Source organism: Larimichthys crocea, chromosome XI (genome assembly GCF_000972845.2).
Source record: "Larimichthys crocea isolate SSNF chromosome XI, L_crocea_2.0, whole genome shotgun sequence".
NCBI classification, from domain to species: domain Eukaryota; kingdom Metazoa; phylum Chordata; class Actinopteri; family Sciaenidae; genus Larimichthys; species Larimichthys crocea.
This window is the reverse complement of record NC_040021.1, coordinates 1,958,866-1,975,235: the sequence shown is the minus strand read 5'-3', so window position 1 is coordinate 1,975,235 and position 16,370 is coordinate 1,958,866. Positions and strand designations below refer to the sequence as shown.

At 40.7% G+C, this 16,370-nt stretch overlaps 1 protein-coding gene across 3 annotated transcripts in view; it reads left to right on the top strand.

Annotated features, from left to right (window-relative positions):
* Positions 1-16,370, top strand: part of LOC104932424 (heparan sulfate glucosamine 3-O-sulfotransferase 5) — an 81,925-nt gene that overhangs the window by 31,113 nt on the left and 34,442 nt on the right. The gene's annotated exons all lie outside the window — the stretch shown is intronic.

Below are 16,370 nucleotides of genomic sequence, written 5' to 3'. Positions count from 1 at the left end.
CTCCCATACTGCCTCCTTTAAAACTCAATCCATCAATTTGTAATATTAACCAACCTGGTGAAGATGAGCCACATGTCCTGTCTCTGACTGTCTCTGACAGGACATGCGGCTCTGAGGACAATGGTGCAGTGTCAGTGTGGACTGAATGGACAGACACCACTGACGTCCTGTGTCTGGTGTGAGGGGATAGAGGCTGTTACCTTTGAGATGAGTGCTGCATTACCATGTGACAACAACAACATACAAACATAACTTTGACAAACAGCAATAGGCAAAAATATAAAAAAGGCAATTCCATTTTACAAATCATTCCAAAGTGGTGTGATAAGCTTGAAAAATGCTTATCACAATGCATAATGTACATGAGTGTAAATTGGAGTAAATGGACTAAAAGAAACCACAGATGTGGGCTCTTATGAGAAAAACACACTCTTCTAAAAGACGACCAACAAGCAGCGATGAATAAAGTACTGGAGTAAAGGAGTGGAGTAGAAGTACTATGTGCTATATCAAAAAACTGACTTAAGTAGAAGTTGAAGTGTTCTTTAAACACCATACTTAAGTGAAAGTACAAAAGTATTCAAAATATTTTGTACTTAAGTATTGCAAGTAGAAGTATGTAAAAAAAATTGCTACTCAAGTACTGAAAGTAAAAGTACAAATAAAAGTACAAGTACTGTTGTTTATATTATTTCAAATATTTATTAAGGCACAACTTCTAATGTTACAGTGTTACAATGTTCATGGTAGAGTTCTGTGATTTCCCATGGTCTGTGAATGCGTCTGAATGAATGCGAGAGCGAGGGGGCGGGGGAGCAGGTGAGAGCGCGCGCCTGGGTGAGTCAGGTGTATGACGTACGGCGCACGAGCGAGGTTGATGTTAGACCAGGTCTGTTATGTTGTTGTTTTTTTTGGCGTGGTTACGGCCGACAGTAACCGAGTCCTGGAACCAAACCGTTCAGCAATAAATGCAGTTTGTTCAATATCGCCTTGTCACGCTACAGTAGTAACGAGTAACAATTCAGCACATGAAAAATGTATCAGAGTAAAAGTATTAAATTCATCAAAAATATGTAGTGCAGTAAAAGTAGAAGTTGGGGAAAAAAATAATACTCCAAAAAGTACAGATACTGCATTTTAGTACTTAAGTACAGTACTTAAGTAGTTCCACTTCGTTACTATACATCTCTGCCAACAAGAGAGCGATTGCAAGATTGACTCAACAACTCAAAGCAACATTATGTAACGCAGTATTTTTGTGATTTAGATTTTAATATAATCCCACTGTAGTAAATATGGACAGCCGTGCACGTGTATTTGTTATCATCACAGTACTTATGATCAAAAACTAGCGAGTCGACAACTGTGCTAACAGCCAAACATCAACCAAGTTTAACTTCCTCAGTCAACAACCTTTTCTGTCTCTAGTCAGCTGCTGAGCCTGTTCACATTGCCACTAGCTCCGGTTCTGAGCTGAGGCAGTCGGAGGATATCAGAGTGAAAACCAGAAAACATTTTCTCCATAAAATATGATCCAGTTCCACCAAAATCAGTCAAATAGTCAGTGGTGTGTGACTTAGTGCCGTAAAGCGCTACAAACGTACATCTTGCTGGTGATCGCACAAAGCTACATAGAGTGAGAACAAGCATACAGGGTGTAGCATGAAAATTATTTCAAATCAGTTTTTTTTGTAGAAAACTGAAACAATATTGCTTTTAGAACCTGAGCCTCACCACCTCTGTGAGACTGTTCTAATACGAGACTGCGATCTGGTGATGATTTCATTCATCCATCCCTGTGTCCCTTTTATCTTGTGCATGGAATGCCCTCTACAATTAATTTTGCCTCGTTTTGTCTTAATATACATGAATCACAAACCTGCAGCTTACTGATGCGATGAAGAATTTCTAGACTTTCTATTCACACAGGGCTGGTGCCTCGTCTTCCACTCCAGACTTGTTGAACCACAGCTGAGCTTAAGTTAAAAAAGCACTTTAAGTTGCCACTCATTTATCTTCTGTGCGAGCCAAAACAGACAAACACAAAAGGCCCCGCTGTCGTCTCAGTTCTAATGAACCTAAATGGGTCTAAATGTCAGGGAACAAGAGCACCTGCTGTAGCCTGGCAGGCTGCTGTCATACTGGTAATAGTTGACTGGCATATACAGTCTGCCACGCGAGCTGGGCAATTACGTGGGCAGACAAACTCCCTTATCTCTAATGAACACTTGCAGTCGCTTTAAAAGCTTTCACATCTGTCCTGGTAGCGGGGATGGGGTGGGTGGAGGGAAATGTTATGTCTCTTACCATCATGCAGTCTCTGAACTGCTTCAGCAATTTGTGTCTTTTTCAGAGAATGTGTGCAAACAGTTGATCGTTCTTGTGGATGGTTTTAAATAGTGGAAAACAATGTTTGCTCACCAAGCTGTTCTCTGAATGATGAGCTTTGGGTTTAATTGTCCAAATGTGTCGTTGCTGTGCTTCTCCTGTTAGATCAACCTGAAACCTGTAGTGGATTCCCTCATTGACACAAAATCAATACCAACTACAAATAACATACAACTCCACTGGTATTCAGCCATCCATCTCAGTTGTTGTTGTACCCCTGTAGACCACAGCTTCAGGTGTAAAAGTATCCATTCAGCTTGACCACAGTACGTAATAAAAAAGCCACCTACCATGTCAAAAGATCACGACTCTATCTCTTCCTGCTAGCTTATCAAAGCCTTACAAAAGCTAATAGTAGTAGACAACAAGTCGTAACTCATTTGTTAAATTGCAGTCAGAATTGAGATAATTATACAAGTATCAGTGTCAAGTGTAAATGGTCCGACAGATAGAAAACAGACAGAAAAATGGCAACTGTGGATGTGGTGGACAGAGGACCATCTTCCAAGTTGACTTGTCACTCGTTTCTGATGAATCTGAGATTCAGTCCAGACATTAAAAGAATGAAGTGAAAATTCTGTGATAGTTGGCAGAAAACATGCTGTTAAATGCAAGTCCAATATTTATTTTCCTTTTGCTCTGTTTTGGTCTCACCCATGTTCAAATGTCCAACTTCACAGCAGAAATAAACATGTTTACAGCCTGGTATAAAAAACTGTTTTGGCCTCTATAGCTAATTTGCCCATTCATGACAACTGTACTGAGGGTGAATTTTTATACAACTCACCTGTCTGAATTATATTAAGGCTTAAAGTTATGCAGAATTAAGAGCTAGGACACTTTGATTGACAGGTTTGTGCCGTCACAGGTGGCTTCAGGAGCCAGGCTTCATTGAGCCCGCCTCAGCTCCATTCACACTCCACGTCTTTGCCCATTTTTGGATCCGCAACAGCTCTTCAGAAACTGTGGGTGATATCAGAGAGACTACATCCATTTTACTTGAGACAGTCAGTTATCATAAAAATATTGATTAGTGCAGAAAATATGGTCTTGAGGTAAACTGGCCTTTGCACAAACCTGTAATTAACACATATTAGCAGCATAATCAGGCTGACAGTCTTATCTTCTTGCCTGGTAGATGAGGTATTGATTTCTAACAACCACGTCTTTGTTCATTTATGCATCCACCACATCCTGATTATGCTCGTCCTTGCACACAAGCTCGCGCTAACAATGCTTCTTTTCTTTTTAAACCTCCAACCCCATCAACATACAAGACACTTGAGGATAGAGTCAGAGAACAAACAGAGAGAAAGCAGAGAACACATTTGCATAACTCTTTGACTGGTCGCATCTATGTTCCTTACAAATTGCATCAGCTAAGATCATTAGCATGAATCAGCGTGGAAGCAGTGACGCAGCAATATGAAAGGGTGCAGAGAGGCTGAGAGAGGATGATTATATAAAATCTCGGAGCGGGCCTATCTCTGGCGCACACACGCCACCGCTGCATGCCGCGCTGTCACAAGACAAGCTGTTGCCAATCGGCAGATGAGCGTGTAGACGGGCGAGGAGACAGAGAGCGGGTGGTGTTTATTCTCCATGAAGGCAGAGTAGTCCGACCAAAGGCCGGGGCTGCTGCCAGTGGCAGGGCGGCGCGGCGTGATTGACTGCGCGGCCTGTGAAAATTATCACTCGGGGCTGAGGAGTGGAGCAGAATAAGTCTGCTGCTATCTCATGTCACCGTCCCCTGTGTGGAGGAATATGCATGTCACCCAAGTCTGACGGCTTGTCTGGGTAAATGTAATGGTGGCATCTGAGATAGCGAGGGATTACATTTTTCATTAAAGCTGCACGAGTCAGCATGGAATGTTAGTGGCTGTGCACATCAGCAAGAGGTCACATCGTGTTGTGTGATGTCAGTAAACTACACACAGCATGTTCACACGTGCACAGCCAGACACACACCAAAGACTTTGAGAAGACAAGAGAGGTGAAGGGAGGGGGCGATCTTATAGAGACGCAGTGGAAGTCCTGTGTGACATGTTTGCTTTATTTCTTTTAATTCGTTTAAGTGACATTTATGACACAGAACTGAGGATTGTACATGAGGCTGGACTTGATGATGTCACAAGGCCAAAAAGCCATTTTCACATGCAACAAAAGCCGCCTGCTTCATTTGTGCTATCTGTCTATTGGACTGACATTTATCTGTGCATCTGTTATTGTTTGAAAAGAAAGTGAATGCTCATATTTTAATGTAGCTATAACTGGGAAAGTTTGAAACTCTTGTGAGTCAAATATATTCTGGAGGACCAGATTTGGTCCACAGGCCACTATTTGCCTAGTGATATAATTTTGCTTCAAAAAGGTAAAACTCTATGTTATTGGCTCAATGTTCTTCTCAACTGTGATGTGAGAATGAGGCCTCTTGCCTCGTTGATAGACATAGACTCATTATCTCACAGTGGTCTCTTGGTACAGTTCAATATTTGAACCCATCGGCTGTCGTCCGATAACTATTTAGCCTCTGGGAGAAACGTCAGTCTTCTGGCGCTTCCAGGGTAGCCAGTGGATATCCTTCCATGGAAGGTCATTGTTTGAAGCTCGAGAGACAATGTCTACGACCAGATTATTTTTAGAAAAAGAAAAATAGCTAGCAATGTTAAATCGTCTTTTGCTCTTCACATGCTGCATATAACAAAATATTTTTCCCATCCTGCAAATTCAGCCTTCACACAGATATGTGTTTACAGAGATTAGGTACAGTTTAATCGCACGCTCTGGAGCTAATATAATATTAGATTGTAATTATATCTTTACCTTTGATGATATAGCAAAAACAAAGATGACTCACATAGCCACATATTTGTCACTTTTAAAATGAATGTTGACAAAACAGACAAATACAGCATAGCAATTAATTAACCAAGGATATTAATTACAATTAAAAGATTTAAGTAGTGATTCATAAATATAGCTGTATTTTCTCAAATGGTTTAGCTCATTCACTTTAATTGCAGTATATCATGTATTCCTGTCAGCCCTATGTTAAAGCATACACTAGCCTCCTCTGTTTTAGGCAGCTTCCTTTTTCACTTCCTTCAGTATGAATTGCAGAGACTTTCATCTTACCTGAGACAGCTAACTCATCACAGTGCACAGTAACTTACTGCTGCTATTGTAAATCAAGGTTACATTTCTGTTTTGTAGTAACCCTGATACCCTTGCGTTGAGCAGAGACAGTGATACATTTAGGTACACTTTCCTTAAGCACACACTGGGTCATGGAAACATGAATCAATGTGGTCATTTTTGCAAAGGTTGATGTTCAGTAGCCGACGCTGCTATCTCTGCTGTCAAAGCGTCCACGAATACCCAACAGGATTTGTGTTGTAGTTTCAAAAGCTGCTCACATTTACTTGCCAGTAAGCACCCTGAAGGCAGGAAGCATGCACATAACCACTGCATGAACGTATTCCTCTCATGTGTACTGTATGTGGGTTTGCTGAATGACCAAAGGCTCTTGACCTTCAATAGGAATGCTGCTAGACATGAATGTAATGTGAACACATAACAAGATCTTACACCATCATATGGTACAGTGTTGGTGTTATTCAGCAGCAGCAACATGGAAGTCCTGCTAGAGCAGCAGCCAGCCTTTGTTAACAGCCACTCATATTTTCTGCTCCTGAAATTAGATTGGATGATCTGAGTTGGCTAATCCCTTGAATACCAGTCACACAGATCACCGGCGTCATATACCTGATAGAAACAGCTTGTAAAAAAAGATTCCAACCATTAGCCTCAGTTACAGGGCACTTATAAAACGACAGTGGATCTTTGCTGAGTGGACAGGCAGCCTCTTTCATCAATGGCTTTCAGCTAATAAATTAGAACAATGGTGATTTTTGTCGATGCAGCAGCCACTGATATTTTTCATCATTCCACCGGTGTCTGCAATTGTTGCTTACAAATTCTCTCAAATGAAAATTAAAATGGATTCTTTGCTCGATCCATACAGTAGATGGATTTGAGCTCATTAGAGAGGGATCAGTAAACCGAGCAGCACCTTTCAGTAGGCGGCACACAAGACCAAATGAATCCTGAAGTTGAACCTTTTAAGTCTTTATGGAACCAAGTCATTGGCTGTCCTCGGTTATGAGTCTTCTGACATCTGCCTGGAGACTGGCCATCTTTTATTGGCCCAACTTTTAAAGGCCTTCACGTGGGACTGGGTCATGCTCCCCTCTCAGCAGATCAGTGGTGGGACAGACACCCTGGAACAGGCTGGTAAAGTCGGAAGGTGCTTTTTTTTGTTGAAACCCAGGTCGATGATGGTGAGCTGGACTGGGCTTTGCTTGAAGGCTGTCACTTTTACAGCTGACCTTGAGTAGAGATCCTCTTGGAAATTTATGGCAAATAATGTTCTAAGGAGTCCCATTTCCAAGATTCACTGTCACTTTGCACTCAACCATCACTCTGCCTCAAAAGACAATCTGCACTCCTGACAGGGCAGTCTCATAAAAAATATTACCAGCCACCCTGGTGTCCTATCCAATTATGTGAAGAGGGAATTAATACTTTGAAAAGCTGCTAGTTTTTAACAGTTATTGCAATTTATGCTACCTGTTTCACAGGCACATTAAGACTGATTGACTTGAGGCATCATTACTTTCTGTGGGGTGCCAGGATGGCAGTTAACTGATGTAATAGTTACTGAATATTTAAATCTTTCTCCAACCTGAGCATTAACTGCCAGCGACACGGGGGAGCTGGAGGAGCTGTGATTCAGTCACATCTCAGCTGAGCACGGCTGTTTAATACTGTGGCTGATGCTTCTTAAAAAACACAAACACATTTCTGTTTATTGTGATCTTCTTGATCAGTGTGGCAGGCATATGACTGCTCTGCTGAGCCTGAGGGCAGAGCACGGATTTCTGGGTGGGAATGGTCAGTCATGTAGGTGTTGCACTAGACTGTACACCTAGAATAACTAGTTAAATTCTTTCCCCTTTGTCTGTTTTTCTGGGCAGCAGTCTGCACAGGGTGTTTTATTTTGAAAATTAGCAGACTTTCTTCACTGTGCGTATTCCGGCCAGCTCAAATAAGTTTCCTTTGCGTGGCAGGGTTCAACCTTAAGTTGCCACTCACTTTGGCTCATATTCCACAGAATCACATTATTCAATGTCTGTCATCTGATGAGCACATTCTGAACTCACTACACATGCCACACGGACAAAAGAAATAGTCCAGGTAGAGTAGCCAGGACGTGCTGAGGTATCTTCTGAAGAGTTTACAGGTATTTATGACAGGAAAAAGAACAGAAACATAACATGATGAGTCAAGATGCCACCAGTGTATGGGTGTACATAGAGAACAATGCTGTAAGTTGTTTTCAAGTCATTCATATGCAGCCAGTGTGTGTTGCACTTTAGAGACAAGCTGAGGCACTTGGAGTAGGACACAGCTCTTTTGCATTAGAGTCAGTTGGGGTGATTCAATCATTGCATAAGGATGGCTGCTGGACATCTCCCTTCAGAGCTGTTGGCATCAGTAGGAACAGCTGAATGTCGTGGCTTGCTGCCACTGCGACCTGGGTCGAGAATGGATTGATGGATGGATTTTCCGAGTAGTTAGTGAGAGTCAGGGAAATGCAAGGCACGCTGAAAACACTTGATCTAGTGCAAGAGAGAGACAAAGCACACTCAAACATGATTTCTCAATCTGGACAGGCCCACTGTTGATTCTTAGAATTTTTATAATAACTGAAATTAAAAGGCTGTCAAGTAGTTTTATTCAGTTTTAAAGAGAATTGGACGAGCCCCAAATCAAAAGAATCAAGAAATGTTGTGTTTAGTACGAAGGCTCTGATATAAAAATATCCTGTGTACATCAAATCATCCTTTTCATTGCTTGTGGTGAACTTGCTGTAGTTTTTTTATGGTTTCTGAGGGAGTTTGAGATGTAAATCTCTCCATTTCAAATTGCGGTATGCACCTCTTCTCCTCTTTGACGCCACTTTGTCAAGTTTCCCCCCTGACACCTGTCGCTCATCTTGAATGCATCAAACCCGTGGCTGAGGGAAAAAGCATCTGTCAAGATGTTTACTAAAGATCAGTCATCTAGTTTTGTCTGCTTCACCTTTACCCTTGCTTTTCTGACATTTCATGACATTCTTGTTGCACCAATGACTTCCTTACTGATGCACAATGCTGACCAGCATACTGTAACTGGCACATCATCTCAAAAACGTCCTGAACAATTTTAAAGGGCACTTACATTCATGTAGTGTCAGTGTCTCAGATAGACTCCATCGATCGTGTACGTTGATTGTTTTTTTTGTTTTGTTTTTTGTAATAGGAATTTATGTTGTCTGTAGGATGCTCAGCATTATAGGATGCTATTGTGAATTTTGTAGTAAAAGTTATGGGTAAGGATGACGTATTCTTAATAAAATGTTTTAATTTTACATTTTAAATCTCAGAAAAGTTATTGTGACAATCATTTTTACAGTGAACCAGTTTGTGATATTAAATTTCTAATTTTAACTCACTCATGATTAATTACAGTGCAACCAGTTAATGGATAATGAAAAAGACCAAAACCAACAATCCATACATCTTACTAACAAGTAGGCTACAGTGTACATCCAAAGCTTCATATATCTGATTCCTCTGTGCCACAATATTTGTTCTTTCTCACGCTATGTGTCCTGTCTCTACCTGCTCTCACCTTAAGGCTAGCCATGCTAAATAATCTGTGATTCATACTGACTTGTGTTGTGTTGTGCACCGTCCTCGTGTCTGTCACTGACAGATCAAACCTGCACATGGCGCCACACAGCTCAGCCTTTGATGAAACCAGCAAGTCTCACCCATTAATAATTGTAGTCCTGCACACAAGGACATCTGTTTCCTGAGGCTGTATCAGCTCCATACACTGTAACCTGATGCAAGAAGGCTAAAAGTGGACTTATGGTGACACTGCAGTTTTTCACTCAAACAACCGCTCCTTCCTCTCTCTCTCTCTCTCTCTCTCTCTCTCTCTCTCTCTCTCTCTGAACGTCTGTCTCAGCCTGATGCCAGGTCATGTTATAAATTAACGCATTAGCAGTTTTGGTTTGGCTCCTGTGGCCTGATAAAAACAGGTTGCAGAAGAGCGAGATCCCCACAGCTGTAGAGGTGGGATAAGCGCTAGTGGACACGAAAGCTATTTGTCATTGTTAATTATTTGACTGCTATAGCCCCACAAAAGACATCCAAACTAATTAACAAATACAACAGCAGGGGACATTGTGGAGCGCATTAACACAGGCGTTCTTGGGAAGAGTTTGACTCCAGAAAACTGGATGACTTTATAAAGTAAACTTTCAAGTACTTTGGGGACAGAATTTGCTTACTTATAATCCTGTTATTTTAATATTAGGAGAGATATTGTGTGCTTTTTATGAGATTAAATAGGCAGTACGTCTTTGTACGTCTGATTTTTTAGTTTGTTTCTCTTCATGAGAGGCGTCTGTTAGCATTCAGTATGTTCCCAGAAATGAGCCATTTTGAAGCGACTGAAACGTGTCAGAGGAGTTCAGAAAATGACATGACTAACTTTGAAACACTGAGTGAGATGAATTCATCTCTATATATCTCTGCTAGGGGTGCAGGGGTATGCTCAGGGTGGCCTCCCTGAGCCACCCTTTAAGGACCGCCCACAAAATCCTGGACTGAAAACTGGTGAAAAACTGTTTGAACCTCTAATTCCACATTTCAGTAATATATCATTCAAAGTTTTTTCACGTTTTCAGCAACTATTTTCCAACATAATTAATATATTTTGAAAGAAGTGTCAGAATTGCCTTTACATGGACTTTAAGGTGCTAAATGGTTTGAGTTAGTGCTCCTAACAAAAGGGAGACTCATCTATTGCTCACAGCCATGCACCTACAGACATGCACTAGTGCAGAGATGTCAGTGTATGAATGCCTTTTTACAGTAGATGCTCAAAGCAGGTCGGGGTTCTGTGTCTTGCTCAAAGGAATTGGAACCTCTCCAGCTTCTTGACATGGTCTGTGCTGGACTTGAACCGGCCACACGTCCATTCCCAAGCCAAGTCCCTACCACTGACCTGGCCAAACAGTGGACTGTTGGATTTGGAAATCCAGTTGAGGTACCTTGTAAACAAACAAGATCGGCTGTGTGCTTGAACAAGATGCTAGCAAGTGGTTGATCCTGATGACCCCTCGAACGTATGGTTTCATACAGTCGACAATTCGACAAGCACTTTGTTTAAACTGTGATGTCATTTGTGTATGCTGTTGCCATATCATGTAACATAATCATGCTTTCAAAAGAATTAATACTGTCACGTTGGGCTGTCAGGGTTAATCTATTTAGTGTACACCCACAGTCTAATAATTTTTAGACACTCATATTAAGTCATTCAGGGTTTGTGGCTTGCCAAAGGACACTTGTACTTCCAGATTAATTATCTGTGCTTTGATAAACTACCTAGAAGACAAGCGAGCTCTGCATGAACACTTTCCACCTTCTTATCAGTACTGTCTTATCGGTGCATTGGTTCAAGAGCTACGAAGTGTTGAACAACAAGAAAAATGACAGTAATCCAAAGAAAAAGGGCAGAGAGGAAAGTTTGGTGGGATCGCTAAGCATGAAAACACTTGACTGTGTTCCATTTAAGCAGCTAAAATGAATCCAGAAGGTTTGGTGAACTGCATTCTCTGGATAGTTTGTCCAATACTTAATATGATTACACGCAATAAAACTTTTATATTTTCACCAGAGGGAGGCAGGTTTTTTTATAATCCTTATCAGCACATCAAAGAATAGCTTCCATGAAATGACTCTTTAAATGAAGTGCCATTGTGCTGCTCGGAAAACGTGTTTGTCAAATTAATCTTGGTAATGCTACTTATAGTAATAGCAGGCATGGATTTCTTTTATATCGTTAAAGTATGCATGTTGTTTCACAAGCACTGGGGGTTTGGTCGTCTCTCAGCTTACTTTACTAGAGTATTCTTCCAAAGCTATTCTCTCTCTCTTTCTCTTTCTCTCTCTCTCTCCTTTATCACTGTTTCTCGTACAGTTTGCTTTACTTAGAGGAGATTTAAAGTTATTACACTGTGGTTCTTGTTTTTGTAGTTTTTTTTTTTCTAGTCACGATAACAGCACACCCACAGAGTAACTCCTGAGATCTGGGACAACAAATCCTCCAAGCTGAACAACAAAATATATATTACACAACCTGTATTAGCATTTTTAGCATTAGCATTTGGCACCCACACAGATCTTTTATTCATAGTAGGTCTTTCTAATAACATTAACAATAGCTTTGTGCTGTTCAAGTGTGCCAGTAAGATGTTACAGTGGTGACTTTGAACCAGCCTGAACAACACCAGGACTGTGAAACCAAAGCAGCTAAATGGAATTCAGCCATCATAATCAAATGTGATGGAATCATGTGATCGTTTTTACACCTATCCTACTGCAAAAATGTCAAATGTCAGTTCTCTACATTTATTTTATCTTATCCTATTTTACTTGAATTTTACTTCATATATTTAGTTAGTTTTTACTGCTTACTGTTAAGAGTTTTATTGTTCTACTGTTTACTTTATATATTTGCTAAGAGTTTTACTGTTTACTGTTAAGTTACTTTATATATTTAGATAAGAGTCTATTGTTTATCTTATATCATATCTTTTTCACTGTATGCTACTGGAAATTCAATTTCCTTGGGGGAGTCATCCCAAAGGAATCAATAAAGTGCAGTCTAAGTCTAAGTCTGAATTAAAGACTTATTCCATGATAACACTCTTAGTTTTAAGTGATTATACATGAATAAAAACATATATTCTGTAAATAGAGCAGCCAAAATCTGACACACTGAACCTTTACACTGTGGTTAACAATTGCTGCATCTCTTGTCTTCTGTTAAAAAATAAATAAATAAATAAAATGCCTACTGGCAGGATGACATCATTTGTCTGCTGAAGCACAGGTTTAAGCTCCAAATTGGCTGATGCATTAATATTCCTTGGTGCCCAGGGCTGGAGAAAATGTTTCTTTTTCTTTGCTCCAGATCATTGTCAAGAAATAATTTAACTTTTAACAATTTAATAACTACTTAAGACGGCCGTGGTGATTTTTTTTAAAAAAAAAAGCAATGGTGACTGTTGGTAGAAAGCAGGAAGTGAACAGTCTAAGGGCGTCCAAATGCCCTCTTCTCAATCTCTGTATGAACATTTGTTACAGACATACAAATGTACTGAGCCTCTGGTGTTGACTTTGCACCCTAACTAAGGAGAGAACTTAATCACAGCTGGTGCAACGGAGACCTTCTGTCGTGTTGACTGTACCTTTTTTTCCTGTTGCATTTGTTATCAGGGTTTGTATGGTTTCTGTATTTGCAGCGTGTTTGCTGTTAATGGATTTGTTTTGTTGCTGCAGCACATTTTTCATTTGCAGCATGTTCCTGTGTTTTTGGATTGACAGTATGTTTCCATCCATACATTTTCAATCAGCACTTATCCTGATCAGGGTTGCACGAAGGCTGAAGGCTGGAGCCCATCCTGGCTGACACTGGGGGAGAGGCGGGGTATACGGCCTAGACAGTTCATCACTGTCTAGGGTTGACCCATAGAGACAGAGACATGTGAGCTGACACATAGAGCTGACACATAGAGACAAACAAACAATCATCTATGCTCACATTCACACCTACAGGCAATTTAGAATCCCCAATTATCAACCTGCATGTCTTTGGACTGTGGGAGGAGAGAACCAATGCAGACATGGGGAGAACATGCAATCTACACAGAAATTCCGTCAGGGGGTGTGAACCAGGCAACACTGCTAGCCAGTGAACCAACCTGTCATCCTCATCATGTTTCACTTAATGAAAATGTTTTGTACCTAAAGCGTGTTTGTCCTTGGTGTCCACTGTACATTGCAGCTCTTTAATCACATAAACACTGACTGTAACTCAAGGTGACAGTCAGGTACAATTCGGGTCATTTTGCCCTGGATTTGTTTCCTCTTCCAAATGAGTTTTACAAACCTCACTGTTTAGCTTGTCACTGCGTTCCCTCATCTCAGCAATGAACTTGGTGTCTACAAGGATATCACAAGCAACAAGAAAGAGGAATCAAGGGAGAGAGACTGAGGAAAATAGAGAAAGAAACAGACCCAGAAATCATCGCTGCATCAGAGTGTCTGAAAAAAAATGTGTTATCTCCTTTTGACTCACATTGTGTGCCAGCCACGGGGAATCCTGCTCTCTCCCTCTTCTCCTCTGTTTCATCCAAATACAACGCTGCTGTTAATAATTAGAGAGGAGGTGTAAGACGCGGCCGATTCACCAGCAGAACAATCTGTTGCACACAGAGCTGTCTCATTTTAATAATTAAAATGAATCCACTCTCGTGCATATTTGCATAAATTAAATGAATATTTGTTCTGCAAGGCTTGGCAAACACATTCCCGTCACCGCAGTGTGTAAGCATGGTCATGATTGGCAGAGTCTGTTGTCCTACAGGAGCGCTAATCTCCACAATGCGGCAGTGATACCAGGCAGCAGCACAGGTCTGCTGCCTCATGCGTGACCCTTTCATGTGATACGCTGGATTTCCCCTCAGTGCAGTCACTCTTTTACGTGATTAAAGTGCTCATGGGCACCTCAGCCACTGAGGTTTGACCCTGTAGCCCCTGACCTCCGGGGTAAGCCTCCAGCACTGTAATCACAACATACCCTGGCCGCCTGCTCCAGCTCTGGCCGCCTTTTGGAGGAAGACTAAATGAAGTGAAGCATAATATAATTCTTATTGATTGCTATGTGCGCTGACTTCATAGTTGATCATTTGAATATAATATTCTCATAAGTGGGTATTGCTGCTCTAAATCATAAAGTCTGATTTAAAGGAGAAAATGAAAGGTCAGTCATTTTTTCCTGAATTTTCTGAATTGAATGTCCTCAGTAAGCTGGCTGAAGACATTCTTACGATCTTGAACTTTTTAAGGTTCTTTTCTGAGAAGCTCATTATACTAAACCGCCATCTCTCTACAGTAGCCCAGAATGGACAAACCCAACACTGGTTCTAGATAGTATGAAGTAAATAATAATTAACTAGCTAACTAATTGTGGCAATGTTTTTTTCCCAGTTTGTTCACTTGTTCATTTGTTTCACTTCTAGTAACACACAGGACAAGTTGAAGAAGCTACCCATAACACCCAAAGAAGGGTGTTATGGGTAGCTATAGGTTTGCAGAGCCCACTTCCCAATTGTTAACGTGTCGTACAGACCTATGAGTCAAATAAGCTGAGACTGTGAGAAGACGGGTTAAAACTTAAAATGAAACTTGATTGGTTCTCTGAAAACAAGTCCCTTATCTATGTAGACATATATGACTTTGTAAGTGGTTAATGGAGACAGGGGGCACCGTCATGAAATGAGGCTGTTCTTGCTCCATTTGCTAATTAGCTTGCCTTTTTGTCTCAGAGGAGAGTGTGGGACTTTTAACTTCAACTATTTTATAACAATAGACTTGAGAGTGCTCACCCTTTGCATAATGTGGACACACACACAGCCGCAACACATTCCACCTGCGCCACGGCCGCCTAAGCAGATCACTAGACAATGCCTGTGATTCTACCAGAAGCACAGTGTGTTTCAGCATGCATTTAGCTGCGAGCTAAAATGTTACGGCAGAGTAGTAGTAATATTAGTAATATAACTATAAATATAAATATATATATATAACTATAAATGAATGGTGCAGATCATGAGTACCCCTTTTCTGCCAAAGTATCTCTGGTTCTTGTACAGATAACATTTAGTATTCAGTCAACAATAAATAATCATACGAAGAATAGAAAAGAAGCGTTACCATCTAATTATGATGGTATTGAAGAGCTTCATATTTTCTGAAGCGGTACGCAGGGTAAAAGGTTCGAGAAACGCTGGTATAGAGAATCCAGTCAATTTTAAATAAAACATCCTGATCCTAAAAAACAGACAAAGGGAAACTACGTAGACTACTGAGCCAAAGTAGAAGAACATAAACAAAGGAAAAATAACCAAATCTGAGCAAGTTAACAATATCTGGATAACATGGGATATGAAGCCTGTTACGAGAATTTTTAAAGAAAAACTCTTGAATAAGGAGGACTGGATTCAAAGTATCAAAGCTTAAGTTGAATGTATTATTCTTGTACAAGAAGGAGCGTTTAACAGTGCAACACACAAAAGGGGTTACAGAGAAAAGGCTCCCTGAGGAGCTCTAACAGTTGGTTCTTATACAATTTTCTCAAAATGGGCTGTCTCAGACATCTTCCCACTAACAATTCCCTTTTTTGGTTTTTCCAAAATGACACTTCCCCTAACCTGTCTCTCTTGCCCTTGAACTATTTTTTAATTATCTCTTCCTACCAGCCTCTGTAAACACATGCCAGATAGGGGGAGTGGGCGAGATATGCAAAAGACAGAATACACACACACTCTCTATAAGAGTTAAAACATCTGCAGCCCAGTATAATCCTAATTTTTATAACAAAGCCATGTAGAGAATGGACTGAAACAATGTGGCTGCAACATCACATCACTGTTTATAACACAGGGCGTTTATCCTTTGCTTGACGACAGCTTTAGAATCATTTACTTGCATAAATTAACAGTATAGCCACTTCTCCAGGAACCACTACACCACTGTATACCAATATTTGTCTAATAGGCCCACCCATTTATCAGCCATGCTCTGATGCTGTTTGTCTTTCGTCTGCTGTTGTGTGTACTCTGCTCCAGAGTACACAGTGTTTGCAGTACCATTAGGACGCCCATTTTTAGCATCACTGACCCCAGTGGGAATTGACCCTCTCTAACCTTTGCAGTGATAATGCTTTGCTCCTCCTAGCAGTACAGTTAAGGTACACTCAGCTCTCTGCACACAGGGACATCCACTATCATTATCCAA